Source organism: Tetrao urogallus (assembly GCF_951394365.1).
Source record: "Tetrao urogallus genome assembly, chromosome: 1".
NCBI lineage: Eukaryota > Metazoa > Chordata > Aves > Galliformes > Phasianidae > Tetrao > Tetrao urogallus.
The window spans coordinates 84,427,793-84,442,391 of NC_136813.1; positions in this window are offsets into that span (position 1 = coordinate 84,427,793).

Here is a 14,599-nt window from a genome sequence, read left to right on the forward strand (position 1 = left end):
GGGTTGCCTCTCTGTGCAAAAGGCACAGTGTCAAAGCATAGCTTTAGTCTGATCCTGCAAGGATGTTGGTGAGCTTCCTGGAGGAACAGCCTTAGAATAGTGCCACTACCAGCCCAGTGTGCTGCATTAACCAGGTCAGTGCTATGTTCTGTGCAGGATATTTGTGGCATTCATCAGGAAAGGAACCGACAGCATTTGAAGCAGACTGGGGTCTTTACTGGTAGACCACATGGCTCCTCCTCTTCATTATGGACACAAAGTTCAATCTACCAGCCCACTGACACGTGCTTGACAACACTGAGTGAAGAGCATTGGGCTTCTAGTGTTTCTTCTGCGTTGTGATGAGCTGAAATCCCATGCAAAATAGCATTGGAGTACTCTGGGAGCTCTAGTTGTCCTTTCTGTGGCAGTGGTGAAACCTGGAGGGAGCCAGGGGGACTGGCTGCTGTGCTGTTGCTGGCTGGTCAGTATTCATGAAGACACCTTCCTCAAGAGGCTGTTTGGTGATGCAGGTGAGCATGAGACAGATGCTGTTAACTCTTGACACAGATTTATGAGATTTATGAACAATTTATGAGAGATCCATTGACGTTTGGGAATGTAATGTAAAGAAAGTATCATGACTGTAATGGTGGTAGAACTGGTCCCTATGTTTGGCTGATCTCAGAGACTGAATGTTAGGCAGGCAGAAGAATCACTGAAAGTGCCTTGGTGTTCAATAAAGCTGCTGAAAAGGGAAGTATGTGGTAGAGTCTGCAATGCATTATATATATAAAATTTTAGATAGGAACTATTATTCTGTGCTGCAGAGTTAAAGAAAATGGAAAGAGGAAAATAGCTGTGCACCTGGCCAAGACCTTGGAAAGGACAGACTTTTCAGAACAATTTTCAGAAAAACAATTCCAAACCTCCCTGTAGCAAAGCCTCCTACACAGCCTTTGCAAAGAACCTTTCAGAGAAAAACTTCAAAGAAGTGCAATAACATGGCAGTATTGCAAATAAATGCTACACAGTTCTAAGTACAAGTCCGCCAAAATAAGTTGAAACTGCTTTCTTGTGCATTGCAATGAGAAATGAAGTGAGAAAAAAAGAAATATTAATTCTTCATTGAGAAATATGTCTTACAAGTGTCATACTAGCACATTTTAAAAGCATATGTATATCTATAATTTGTATTTGCAGAAGCAGTGTGTATATTACATAAAAAGTTATTAGCTCATAAATATTACCTCAAAAAATACAAACAAATTTCTATCTTTTGCAGGTGTGTGCATATGCAGATAGTACAAATTCTGTATTATTAGATTATTGGTGAAATAAACAGCTTATTTTTCGTCATTATCCAGAAAGATTATAGAGGAGGTCAGTCAGATGGGAAAAGCCCCAGCTGATTATTTGGGTTCAGGTCTTCTTTTGCCTCAGAATTCGTATATCATCTTAGAGTCTGAGAGTCTGTGCGCTCCATCTGCAACACATCTCAGAAAGAGTTGGTGAGATCTGTATCCAGCTGGTTCCCCAGTTTGTGTTGGTGCACAATCAGCAGCACACCGAGAGTATTAGAGTTAAAAACTACCCTGCCCTAAAAAGAGGTGTTTGCTGGAAGATGCACTAAGTGGAAACATGCAGGTATTCATGTGCATAGGTTACTAGTGTTCCCTGGCAGCTGCAGCTGCGTGATTACAGTTGGATCCCAGTCTTGCTGCCATCCAGAGGAATTTTGACATGGGCCACAGAGATCAGATCTATTTGTCTTACTGCTTTTCATGCAAGCTCCCGGGTATTTCCCAGTCAAAATTTTCTTCCTGCAAGTGAGGAGAGTTTCTTCTCTTTTTCTTTCACAGGGCGAATTTTATGCCCCTTCATTGCTTGACTTGGTATGCTGCACTTACCTGGTCAACTTCAGCAGCCCATAGTGACTGTAATGCTGTCCATCTTTGTTAATCATCCCTTTGTTAGCTGTGCCACAGCAAAAACAGATAAACAAACAAAAAGCAAAGTTATATAGGATATTTTCTTCTGAATATTCTCAATGTTTTCTTTTTGGGTTGAACTAGCAATAGCAGCCAGTGAAAGACATGGCTCATGGCTGAATGTTGTGCCATGTACCTGAAAGCACAGGATCACTCCTGTAAAAAAAGGAATGGTGTTTGCTGTAGACTACATTTCTAGCATGATCAGTGGGAAAGGAGGCATTGTATGTGGACTGCTCCAAAAGTAATACCTCCTGTTTATTTCCATGGAAACAAAGAGCATAATAACACCATTTGATAGAGCACAACTCAGATACAAAACACTGTTTGTCAACACAGTCACCACCATAGCTGTGCATTTCTGCCAGTGATGAACGAGAGCTGCGTGCTGTGCTTGTAACAGTCCGCACTGGTGTCCCATTGTTGCTGTCAACACAGCTGAAAGGTACAACCCAGCACCTCAGCGTGCTCACATCCACTGCCTGGTCTCCAGAAATATTCAGTAAATATCCTTGGATGTCAGTGGGTGCCATTCCACGTGGAGGAATTCAATGACACACCTTTGCTTCATACACACTTCCATGACGGTCACCATTGTGTCAGAGTGCCCCTCTTCTGCCATCTGTCACACAGCACCAAAATGGAACAGCATATTAATAGGAAGGTTCAACGTCTGCAGCCATAGCACCAACATCTGCCTCTGGCGTTGTGGGCCAACATACAAAATAGGAGGCATTACTTTCAGAGCAGTCCTCATAACAATCTTAGCATAAAGCTCTCCTGTGTCTGCTACGTGACACTACGTGCCATTGTTGATGGAAACCAGCATGATGGACTGGATGCTGGCCTCCCCAAAGCTGAATTGCAGCTAAACCCTAGGGAAATTCTCTGGTTTAGCTCCCAGACAGAAACCCACCCACTAGTTTTCTTTGGAAAGAACAAGAATTCAAATATTGGTTTGGCATGAAAATTGTTCTGACTACCCTAAAGGCAAAGGGAAGGTGATTCTGCAAAGCCACAAGAAGAAAGTATTTTAATTCAGAGATCATTTCCCTGATTTAAAATGTTATTTTTTATCTAACATTTTCCTTATTCTAAAACCACATTGAGTTTCAGTTATACTTCCTTTGAAACCAGAAAGCAATTGTACTGAAATGCAATAAAGGGAACTAAAAATACACTCCAATATTTTTTTCCCTTTTGTGCCTTTCTCTGCTTCCCCAAATGTCTGAGGAGTAAAACCGGATGCAATACTTTGGGGGGAGAAGCAAATGGTAGAAGTCACTGTCAAAGAATCAGTGTGTTTGACAGAGCATGGGCATTTCTGAAGAACTTCTTAGCCAGGGCTGCATGCAGATGTGTGTGGTTCTGATGAAATAGTTGGTGGGTGATTCTGTATGTCACTGAGCTAACCAAACAAGGAACACATAAAGCCCTCTAAATGTGCTTAGTCTATGCATATGCCTTTCACACAGCAGAATGAAAAACCCTGAAATGAACAGGATAAAAAAGGGGAAAGAAAATATACGCCTATGGTCAGCGCTACAGAGACTTTGTTGGTGCTCATTTGGCTAAGGCATGACTGGAAACTGTTTTGAAAGATGAAATAATTATGGGTTCACAATCCATTTGTCAAGAAGGATAACTCTGAGATAATCCATATCTGAGATGTTGCCTTCATGTCACTGGCAATAAGATAATATCCATCTGGCCCTACAGGGTTTGTTTCAAGGGAGAGAAAAACAAGTTTCTCTTTAGCTCAGGAACAGCAGAAATGCTTTAATATATCCAGAAGTATGCATACAAGGCTTTCAAGATGTGCTAAGATTCTGATACTAAACATACTGACAGCTTGCAATGTCCCGTTCATATGTGGAAAGGAGGCAGGAAGTGCCACCAAAACATCATGCTAGTGTTGGCTCAGCCTTTGCAAAGTTGTGTGTGGCTGCAGACTGTGCAGAACAAAGATATGAACTTGCTATTAGCAGGACCCATTCATTGCCCTGTAATGGATTTGTATTAGTTTATAATGAAATGTGAGGAATTAATCACAGCTCAATTACATTTATAAGTGCAGTGCTGTATTTTAACAAGCATGCACACGTTTGCCTGTTTTTAATTACTCAGTGACTGTGAATTTAGGGTCCTGTAGTTGGAGAATCCAGCTTTGTCCGTTCATCAGCAAGGCAGCTGCCTCGCTGCACAAAGGCGGCTGAGACAATGAATGAAAGAGTTGGATGATCTTCATGGGTCCATTCCAACTTGGGATATTCTGTGATTCTATGAAGTAGAACATAGTCATGCTTCTCAGCTAGCAAGCAGAATATTGGCAAAACCAAGCAGCCCTCCTTCTTTTTTGCTCCCAGATCTCTCTTCTCTCTCTTTCTTAACCACCGTGGTCCTCCTTTCACACTTTTTGAAGCGAGATTGGTGATGCTGGGCTTCATCCTTACCAGCTAGGGAGTGCTGCTTTGAGTTCAGACACTTCTCTGTTTTCTCAGCTGTGCTTGAGATGACTCAGATTTATCTCAGAGTTCTCCTATTTTTTTCTTTTTATCTAGATCTGTAGTACTGGATATCCCAGTTTGCTTTTGGCCTCGCCTACCAAGAATGTCAAATAAGGATAAAATTAAACTGTAGGTAGTCAAAACATAATGATGTTTCTATGGTAAAATATGATTCGTATTAAAATCAACTCATTCATTAGCGCTCACATTGTGAACTTATTAAATGTTCTTAGTTAACATAAATCTTCTAGGAGTTCCTAGCTTAATGTCTAGTGCTGCAAACAGCTGCTTTCTGTTTACAGAAAAAATGAGGTATGAATTTTTATTTCTTTCCAACACAGCCCATAAAAAATAGTCTTTTGGCACTGTAGATACGCACCACCAATGCATTCTGCTCAGAGTAATTGTGTTTGCTGAAGGGCAGCCTTGCACAAACACTGTTTTAACCTATAGTATCATACTTTTTCAATTCTGCATATTAATTCATGCTGACTTCAAAAGAAGCTGAATAGCATTTTAAAAATCTCTTCCAGTTCTTACTCTTACTGAGATTTCTGAGCAGTGCTGAGGCCTGTATGTAGTGCTGGACTATGATGAAAGTTGCTCAAGTAAAAACAATACTGAAATAAGGAATGAAAGCATGCCACTGAATTTCAGGGAGAAGCGAAGGGTCATCATTTCACACAGGGGATTACGTGGGCGTAGGTAGGACACAGCAGTGGTTTCTAAGCAGAGGTCTGCTCAAAGCCACTGCTAGATTTAGTCACAGTTTGAACAGATTGTGGATTGTCTGTCAGCCATGTCAGCCAAGGCCTGTGCAGAAATGTCACGGTGTGAATATCTGAACTCAGAAGCTACTGCCAGGGGCCTGAGGCAGCCTGTAGGTCCCCTGCTCCTCCTTTGGCCATCTCCAGAGCACTCAGGGTATGGCACCTCATCCACACGCAGGCACATAACTGAGGTCACAGAATCACCAAGGCCGGAAAGGATCTCTAAGACAATCTAGTCCAACTGTCAGCCCTCCTCCACCAAGCCCACTGCCCACGTCCCTCAGTGCCACATCCCCTAAACTCAACACTAGTGAGGCCGCACCTCGAGTACTGTGTCCAGTTTTGGGCCCCTCACTGCAAGACATTGAGGCCCTGGAACGTGTTCAAAGGAGGGCAACAAAGCTGGTGAGGGGTCTGGAACACAGGCCATATGAGGAGAGGCTGAAGGAGCTGGGAATGTTCAGCCTGGAGAAGAGGAGGCTCAGGGGAGACCTCATTGCTCTCTATAACTTCCTGAAGGGAGGTTGTAGTGAGCTGGGGGTCGGCCTCTTCTCTTGTGTCATTAGTGATAGGACCAGAGGGAATGGCTTCAAGCTACGGCAGGGGAGATTCAGGCTGGACATGAGGAAGTATTGCTTTTCAGAAAGGGTGGTCAGGCACTGGAATGGACTGCCCAGGGAGGTGGTGGAGTCACCGAGCCTGGGGGTGTTCAAGGAAAGGCTGGATGTTGTGTTGAGGGACATGGTTTAGTGGGAGCTATTGGGAATAGGTGAACGGTTGGACTAGATGATCTTTTAGGTCTTTTCCAACCTTGGTGATTCTATGATTCACACGGCTCTTGAACACCTCCAGGGACGGTGACTCCACCACCTCCCTAAGCAGCCCGTGCCACTGCTTCACCAGTCTTTCTGAGAAGAAATAGTTCCTTGTGTATGGTCCATTTGTCAAAAACAAATTATTGCAGCTGTTGAGATTTCTCATAGCCTTCCTCTCCTTTACCCACAGGTCCCAGACCCGCTTTTTGAGGGGCTAATATGGTCGTCGAGCTAGCTGCCCTCCTTTCAGTTCCTTGCAACCTCCTCCCTTCGGGTTCAGCACTGCTCACACTGGTAGCCCAGGCTCCATTGGCATGCAGCCATGCCTCCCTTTCCGTTACTGGTTCCAAACATGCACAGCAATGCAGGAAGGCTTTCAAAACTCATATTGGTGATCCTTACAGGAGGATATTTTCCATATGCCCTGCAAACAGCTCCTGTCCGAGGACTGCCAGTGCAGGTGTGGTGCCACGGTCTCTGAGCAGGCCCTGCAGAGAGCAGGCTGGGAAACAAAACGTGAGGACTGCAGCTGGCAGGTGCAGTGGGGCCAAAGCACCTTCTGGCCCAGCTTCAAGCTGACGCCGAGAACCAGTCGAGCATACAGAAGGATGACAAGTTCTTTAAAAGAGTAGTAAAATTAAAAAAGCCAAATTACTTCTGCTCTGAATGTGAAAAAAATTCAAATAGGCAGCTAAATGTGGCAGAAGAGCAAGAAAGGGAATGCAACAGAGAACACGATGTAATCCAGGGAGGCAAGCACATTCGGAGGATCCTGCCAGGCTCCCGCGAAAAGTGTATGCTGAAAAGCAGCCAGTCCATTACGTGTGCTGGCACAAAATACGTCAAGAGAAAGGCAAAAAGCTGTAAACACCTGCACTGAGCTTGGAGACTTTTGCAGTTCCTTGTTCATTGTTATAAAAGACACAGTTGTTCTCCTAGATATAAGAAAACATACTGTAGAAATTACAAAGCACTCCCTGTTAGCTGGATATAAAGAAGGGCAAACTATGATTCATGCATTACTGCAAATGCTATTCACTGTATCATAGCTTGCACAAAGTTTTGTAGTTACATTTCTGTTATATCAAGTCAAGAGGATTTTAGAAGTGTGAATGAGGGAAGGTCTCATCCGCTGTGACAAAACAAACTACTGCAAGCAATTACAATGAAATCAGAAGTATATTTATACCACGCACAAAATGGAGCTAGTTTACCTTTTATGATGTCAGTCAAACAAAATAAGTGTAAATAGATCTATTAGGAGATGGGGTAATAATTACTGCTTACACTACAGTTAGGCTGTTTATGTGCAAAGTACAATTCTACAAGGCCTTAAGCCATGCAGTATAGCAGCTTTTGATTGATCTTGGTTCTGTAAAACACTGTGGTTTCTAAGTTACCAAACACTGTATTTTTTTTTTTTTTTTATGTTAACTTCCATATATTTTTATTTAGAGAAGAAACATTCTTTCAGCACTGTAGGCATTATATCAATTCCTTTCACAGTGATCCCAGAGTAACCTCTACACTAATGGCAACTGAATTAAGAACAAGAGGGCAAAACATTTTTCGTTCACAAACTCCCAGCAGACAAATAGATCAATAATCCAGAGTTACTTGGCTCCTTCATGATTCCTCATATACAGTAAATACTGCATGCTCCACATAAGAATAAGATGTCCCATCCTTATTCTGTACAAAGCAGCTGTTTGCTAAACCCATCTTCAATTTACTGAAAATGAAAATGTGATCTGGGAAGGCTTGTGATTTTTTTAGGACTATAAATCAGTGATTAGGTGCCTCCTTAAGCAATACATTGTCGACTCCTGATTTGGAAGAGTTAATTCATTGTGCTGCAATGATGTAAAATGGAGGAATTGCAGGAAAAGGAAGTTTTAGCTTTGATATGGAAAACGAGAAGAATGAAACAGAGACATCAAAAGGGAGCTTTTTATAGAAAACATGCTATAAAGCTGAAATTCTTCTCCATTCACCCTGCTCACTTCCAGAACTCTGGTCAGCAGAAATATGAACTGATGATGAGTTTTGTGTGCTTCTTGGTCCCTTCTTACAACAGGGTAACCTCTGCTAAGCTGTTCGCGCAATCGAAGTAATGTAACATGCAATTCTTGATCCTTGACATTTGCTTTCCTTCCAGTGAATTCTCAACATCTATATTCAAACAAATGTATACTAATATCCTAAAGACCCTAAATTAATAAACAGAATGTAATTTTGACTGGGACAATGCCTAGTTAAATGGGTAACAACTCTTTCTGCAGGCAGAGAAGCAAGCTCAGCCTCCAAAAAATTCTTTTCTGCAGATCTGGATTTCCAGACACTCAAATACTCACATAGTCACTGCCTCCATCTGAGCAAACTAAGCTGCCAGATAGATGGCAGAACTGAAAAGCAAGGCTCAAAAGACAAAATGATCTGTGACAATTTAAGAATCTTGAAAAATTTACTCTTTCCTATTTATTTCAAAAGAAATAGATTCCTTTTTTTAAAGTCCTCATTCTCGTGCAGAACAGAATACTTTGGGATTACCTTGTCAGATGAAAGTTGCTAGATTTTCCAGTTATATGGTAAAATTCTGGAGCCCCTTGCATGCATGTGTATGCAGTTTCAACCTCCTGGATGCAGTAGAAGTTTCAGATGTTGAAAACCTGCTTTATTAGTTATTCTACCACATCCAACCAATACAAAATGAATCACTGATTTTTTCTGTCTTTTCCTATCTAGTTTTAGATGTACAACCCAATTACTTATACTGCCAGATTGGTATCAGAAACGAAATGTTTGCTAATACTTAGTCTGAGTTTTGTATTTTTAAATTTCATCTATTTTCTTTAATTTTATTTAATAAATTGCACTCTAATTCAAATTGCATAACAATTCTGAATATTCAAACCTGTTTTAGAAGAACAGAAAAGCATCTGTCAAATTTGGGGATTGAGATAAGCAAGAAGCACAATAAACATGACCAATATTCCCATTTTTTGGTGACAATTATCTCTGAAACTGTAAACACAAAGTCAAGACTTGGGAACCAAACCTTAGGGAACTTCACAGAATCGTAGAGGTTGGAAGGGACCTCCAGAGATCATCGAGTCCAACCCCCCTGCCAAAGCAGGTTCCCTACAGCAGGTCGCACAGGTAGGCATCCAGGCAGGTCTTGAACATCTCCAGAGAAGGAGACTCCACCACCTCCCTGGGCAGCCTGTTCCAGTGCTCCGTCACCTCACTGTACAGAAGTTCTTGCGCACATTTGTGCGGAACTTCCTATGCTGCAGTTTCCGGCCGTTTCCCCTTGTCCTGTCTCCACTCACCACTGAAAAGAGTCTGGCCTCGCCATTCTGCGCCCCACACCTCAGATATTTATAGTCCTGGATCAGGTCCCCTCTCAGCCTTCTTTTCTCAAGGCTGAACAGACCCAGCTCACTCAGCCTTTCTCCATAGGAGAGATGCTCCAGGCCCTTCACCATCTTTGCGGCCCTCCGCTGGACTCTTTCCAAGAGATCCCTGTCTCTTTTGTACTGGGGAGCCCAGAACTTAATAAGTCTACTGCACTCGAGACACTGTTAATTAGAATAACCAGTAAGTTTCATGTGTTTTTGTTTTTGTTTTTGTTTTTTTTTTTTTTTACATTTGTTGTTTAAATCATAATTTTTAATCTCCATGTTAATTTTCTGTTCTTTCATATACCATCTTAATCTTTTTCTGAGATGGAACTGAAATCACTATTTCAACGCGATCACAAAATCTTATGAAAAGGTAATATATGTTAAGCAGTATCTCTGCTATTCAAAACTCCATCTGTTTGTGCTGTATGCACTTGCTTGATGCTGCTCCTAGGTTTCATTCAGCATTTCTGTTACCCGGACTGTTCTGGAACAACTCTGTTCTTGCCCACATTGCCTTAGCAGCACTAGGTCACACTAGGCGCAAAGTACTGTCATTTTATTATTTTCAACCCTGCATTTGCTTTATTGCAAATATGCTAGACTATTCAGTCTAACTGAATTCTATTTAGTTGCAATAAAAATCAGCTTCCTTCCTTCTTTTCTCAGCTATTTACCAACATAACAGGTAGGACAGAACCATGCCCCACATGCAGCCTGGGACATCCACCCTCATCTAGTGCTTCAGGCAGTGCCATCATTCCTAGTGAACTTTATTTGCCGAGTGCAAAACTGAATGATGCATTTCCAAATATTTCACTGAAGTCCCGGTGATATATTATTTGCCATGTTTGCCTTACTGACTAATGCCACGATCCTCTGTTCAAGAGTCATGTAACTGGACAGGTTAACTGTTAGTTTTTTTTTTTTCCCAAGTATTTTTTCTCCTTTTGAAATAATTATAAAAGTAGCTTTGAAAGGATGCATGGCTTGGAATGCAAAACTGTATGCAAAACTATTTATCAGTGAAACAAATAAGCCTAAACTAAAAAAGAATTCTGCAGAAACACACTAGAAGAGTCAGAATGATAAAAAAAGCAGTAAAAACAATCTCAACTACAAAACTGGACATTATTATGATGAGAAAACACCCAAGAATGTGTTGATACAATAGGAAGGAAACAAGAAAGAAGTTTTAAAATTCTTTATTTAAAGATAATTTCAGGGACATCAGAATCTGGAGTCTGGCCTGCACCCTACAACGTCTGGTTTTTATCACTTAGTTGAGATAGCAGAAAGAACTTTTTTAATTAAATAGGATATATGCATTTGGAAGCATTATTAGCTTATGTTTGGCTTGAAAGGAACAGAAAGAATTTGAAAATGAGGAAAGAAAATCCTGGATACAAAGCTCAGATATTTGCATGACTGTTTTGACTCATGGGAATATCTGGGAGATAAAGCCAATTTTTTTCCCCCTAGTGACCACACCAGGAAGCTACTTACCTTTGCACAGTTCATTACTATTTTTTTTTTTTATTTATTTGGTGTTTATTGATTTCAGAAGAATGAATGAGGCACAAGAAATTAAAAGACAAGCATGAACAGAAATCTGAGACAATTTACGAGATGTAGTAGTAAAAAAAACCACAAGAAATTATTTTATATACTATAAATACTTAATATACCAGCAGGCTTGACAACAAACAAAAAGAGATAAAAAAAGAATCTACATCTTTGACAAAGTAATAATAAAAATGCTTGGGGGTTTTAAACTATTTTCATGCACTGCATTTTATGATGTGTTTTAGGCTTCTGATGATCCTCATTTCTATTTGAAAGACTGTGTGCTGCAATGCTTATTTAAATAGCCATTCAACTGGATGTAAACTACTTCTATATCATCCTAGTTTTCTTCCTGTGCCCTGCTCAGCCTTTTCTGCTTTAAACATGAAATTTAGTATCTCCCAGTTGCATTTATAGCATTTATATCAGAAAAAAATTGAATGATATACCTTTATATCTTCTCCTTTTTTTACAAAATAAAATATTTCAGCAATGCTGCATTTGGCATTTTCAGTTCTTATCATACTCATTTTAAATATCCTGTGGTTGTGTGTTGACTCACTGCTTGGAGTCAATACTAAGTGAACAGTGACTTTCCTCTCGCAATTAGCACAAGATGAATCCTGCTTTTAAATTTCCTTCATGTGGATCAGCAAGCTGACCTTGCTTTCTGCACTGCCTGACTGTTACACTAGCATGAAAGATGCAATCAGAAATATGGCAACGGATAGAAGAAAGTACATAACTTCTTGTTTTGGCTCAGCTTCATCAAGGAACAATATTATTCTCTTCTCGGCAGCTGACTCCTGATCCCACTGAAGTTAACAGAGAATTACAGAATCACCAAGGTTGGAAAAGACTTTCAAGATCATCAGTCCAACCATCCACCTATCACCAACAGTACTCACTAAACCATGTGCCTCAACACAAAATCCAAACAGAATGTGTCACTACAGTATGTCTCTCATCTCACCGCAGTTAGGATGGGGGGGAAATAAAACAACAATCCTAAACAGTTTAAAGATAAATGCAGATATTGCTTTAATGCAAAGATAGCTCACTGATAAAAATGTAACATCTTAGTATACCTATTTGGAAAAAAACAACAGCGTCACTGAATGTGTTCAGACATTGCAGGCAGCTGAACTGTGATATAGCAATGCAAGCACGTTTTATTGCTTCATTTTCATTGTATGGATACAAGATCCTTCTAAATAACTAGTTCCTGAACATTTCATTACATTTTATCATGTCACAAATGTGCAGTCCCCAAATATTTTTCTTCACAAGTTGCCACACGGAGAAGCCAACTGTCATGTTGTTTAGATACAAACTGCTGACATGTGCTTTGTATACACAAAAAGCTAGTTTATGAAATGCAAGATTGAAACTTGTCAGGTTTTTTCAGTACATAACTGTCTGCAAATAAATCATGACTACATCCATAATATATTTCAAAAGGCTTAGCTACTTTTTAAAAATATACATGATTTTGTGAAAAAAAATGTAATTTTGAAGCTGAAATGTGCTCCCATTACTTATGATTTTAATTTGTACTGAACATTTTAACATGTTGGATGCATTAGTGACTAAAGAGGACCGATAATGTAAGTCTGATGCTGTAACATTGTGAGTGAAGCACCACGGTGAGGAGACAGAGAGAGGAAGGCGAAAGGCTACAACTCCTCAGTCTGGTAACTCAGATACCATATGCACATCTTGTCAACTCAGATGAAGTATTTTAAAATATATTAAATATGGGTTAGAGACACAATGGATAAAGTTTGTGTAACTTGTCCTCAACTGACCTCAGTGTTGCTAAGCTGGTTACCATTAGAAATGGTAGATTTTATTTTATTTTATTTTATTTTGTTAAAGATAACGCTATTGTTATTTCATATGGAATAACTATAAACTCTTTAAATAGGATATTAAAGCTTCCATGAAAAAATGCCCAAACTTGAAATGTTCACCCTGGTTTTGCTTGCCTCCTACCTTTTCCTCCTCTTACTATCAGTCTTCTCTTTCCCTCATTTCTGTTTTGCCTCAGAAAAGGAATAAATACAGAACAATATATAAGGAGGATGAAAACAATAACAGGTTTTCATTTGTTAGCTTCCCTGAACATAAGTGAAAGCAGTAAAACAAGAAAGTTCCACATCAATGGAATAATAATATAATAAATAATGGAATAATGGGTATGTTGTCTTTCCACTAAGAATAACAACAGAATAAAAGCTTGATGTAGATACAGTATAACACTCCAAGATCACATCTGACACATTTTACTTGGTAGTTTCTAACAAGTGACTCAGGACACGTGAAGCTCAGAGCAAATGTCATCATTTGAATCTAAGAATCCAACTTATCTGAAAAGGGAAAATATCTCATGCATCAGGAAAAGCAATGAAAAAAGATTCTGGCAGAAGCAGATGAATGGAGCATTACTGCTGGCATTAACCGTCAAGGGAAAGCTAAGTTCCAGTGAGACCTGGTTGACTAATGAGACAGAGGCAGAAGTAAGAACTTGAAAGCTGAGACTGCCTGTGTTACAAACACCTTTCTCTAAGTGCTGAATAATCTTTTAAAGTTTTCAGCCCTTCTGTGTGGCCTGGGCTTGCTTATTCTTGCAAAACCAAGGCTTTTATCATTGTCACTCCTAGCAGAAGCAATACTCAAGAGTAACAAATTTACTAATTTCTCATGATATAATAAGATGCACACACAGATGTATTTTAATTTCAAGAAGCCAGAATCATTACTTAATTCTTATTCATTAATCAGTATGGAACAGAGGTTAAGAGCAGGCATACCAGTAGACTCAGACTGATACCACCTAACAGTAATATGCAAGTAGATAAAAATTGGACATTAGTCCTCTGAGCAGCACTTCAGAAATTATTACTAGAATCATTACACATAATGCTCATACATATCTTTAAAGAAACAGGCTACTTTTTATCACAAAGAAAAATGAAATGTCAGCGAAGCAAAACTGGGAGATGTAAACCCAACAGCAATGAGATCTCTACATACCAGTCATTGCATTGTGCCAGGGAAACACCTCTGCCCAAAGACACTGCAGTTTTTCCAGGCACAGCAGAACTGCTTTTAAAAATTATTCCAAGGAAAGTAAACAGAAGAAAAAACATTTGGTGTGTAACCCAGGAGCCTTTACTGCATGGAGCATGATTCTGAGTGCTACTTTCCTTTCCTGTTTGCATTATGTCCTTCAGTGTGAGGTTCCTTATGCTTTCTAAACGTATTTGAACACACTGTTGTCTGTAGGTATATCCTTTTCTGTGATGATTTCTGTCAAGTACTTATTTTTCTGTGTTTTTCTCAGAAGAGAAGTACCCATGTTTTAAAGCCAAACAACATCCCCTGCAAAAATGCTAGGTAACTTCACTAGCATCTGGAAGGACATTTCACAGCATTAAGCCTATTATTTTCCCAGTAAACGACTCTGGAAGTTATCATTTCTCTCCATGAATGACGCAACCACTACTGACAGATTATCTGACAGCCTAGATGTCAAAATATTTTTCTTCTTTGCAAGTGTATACT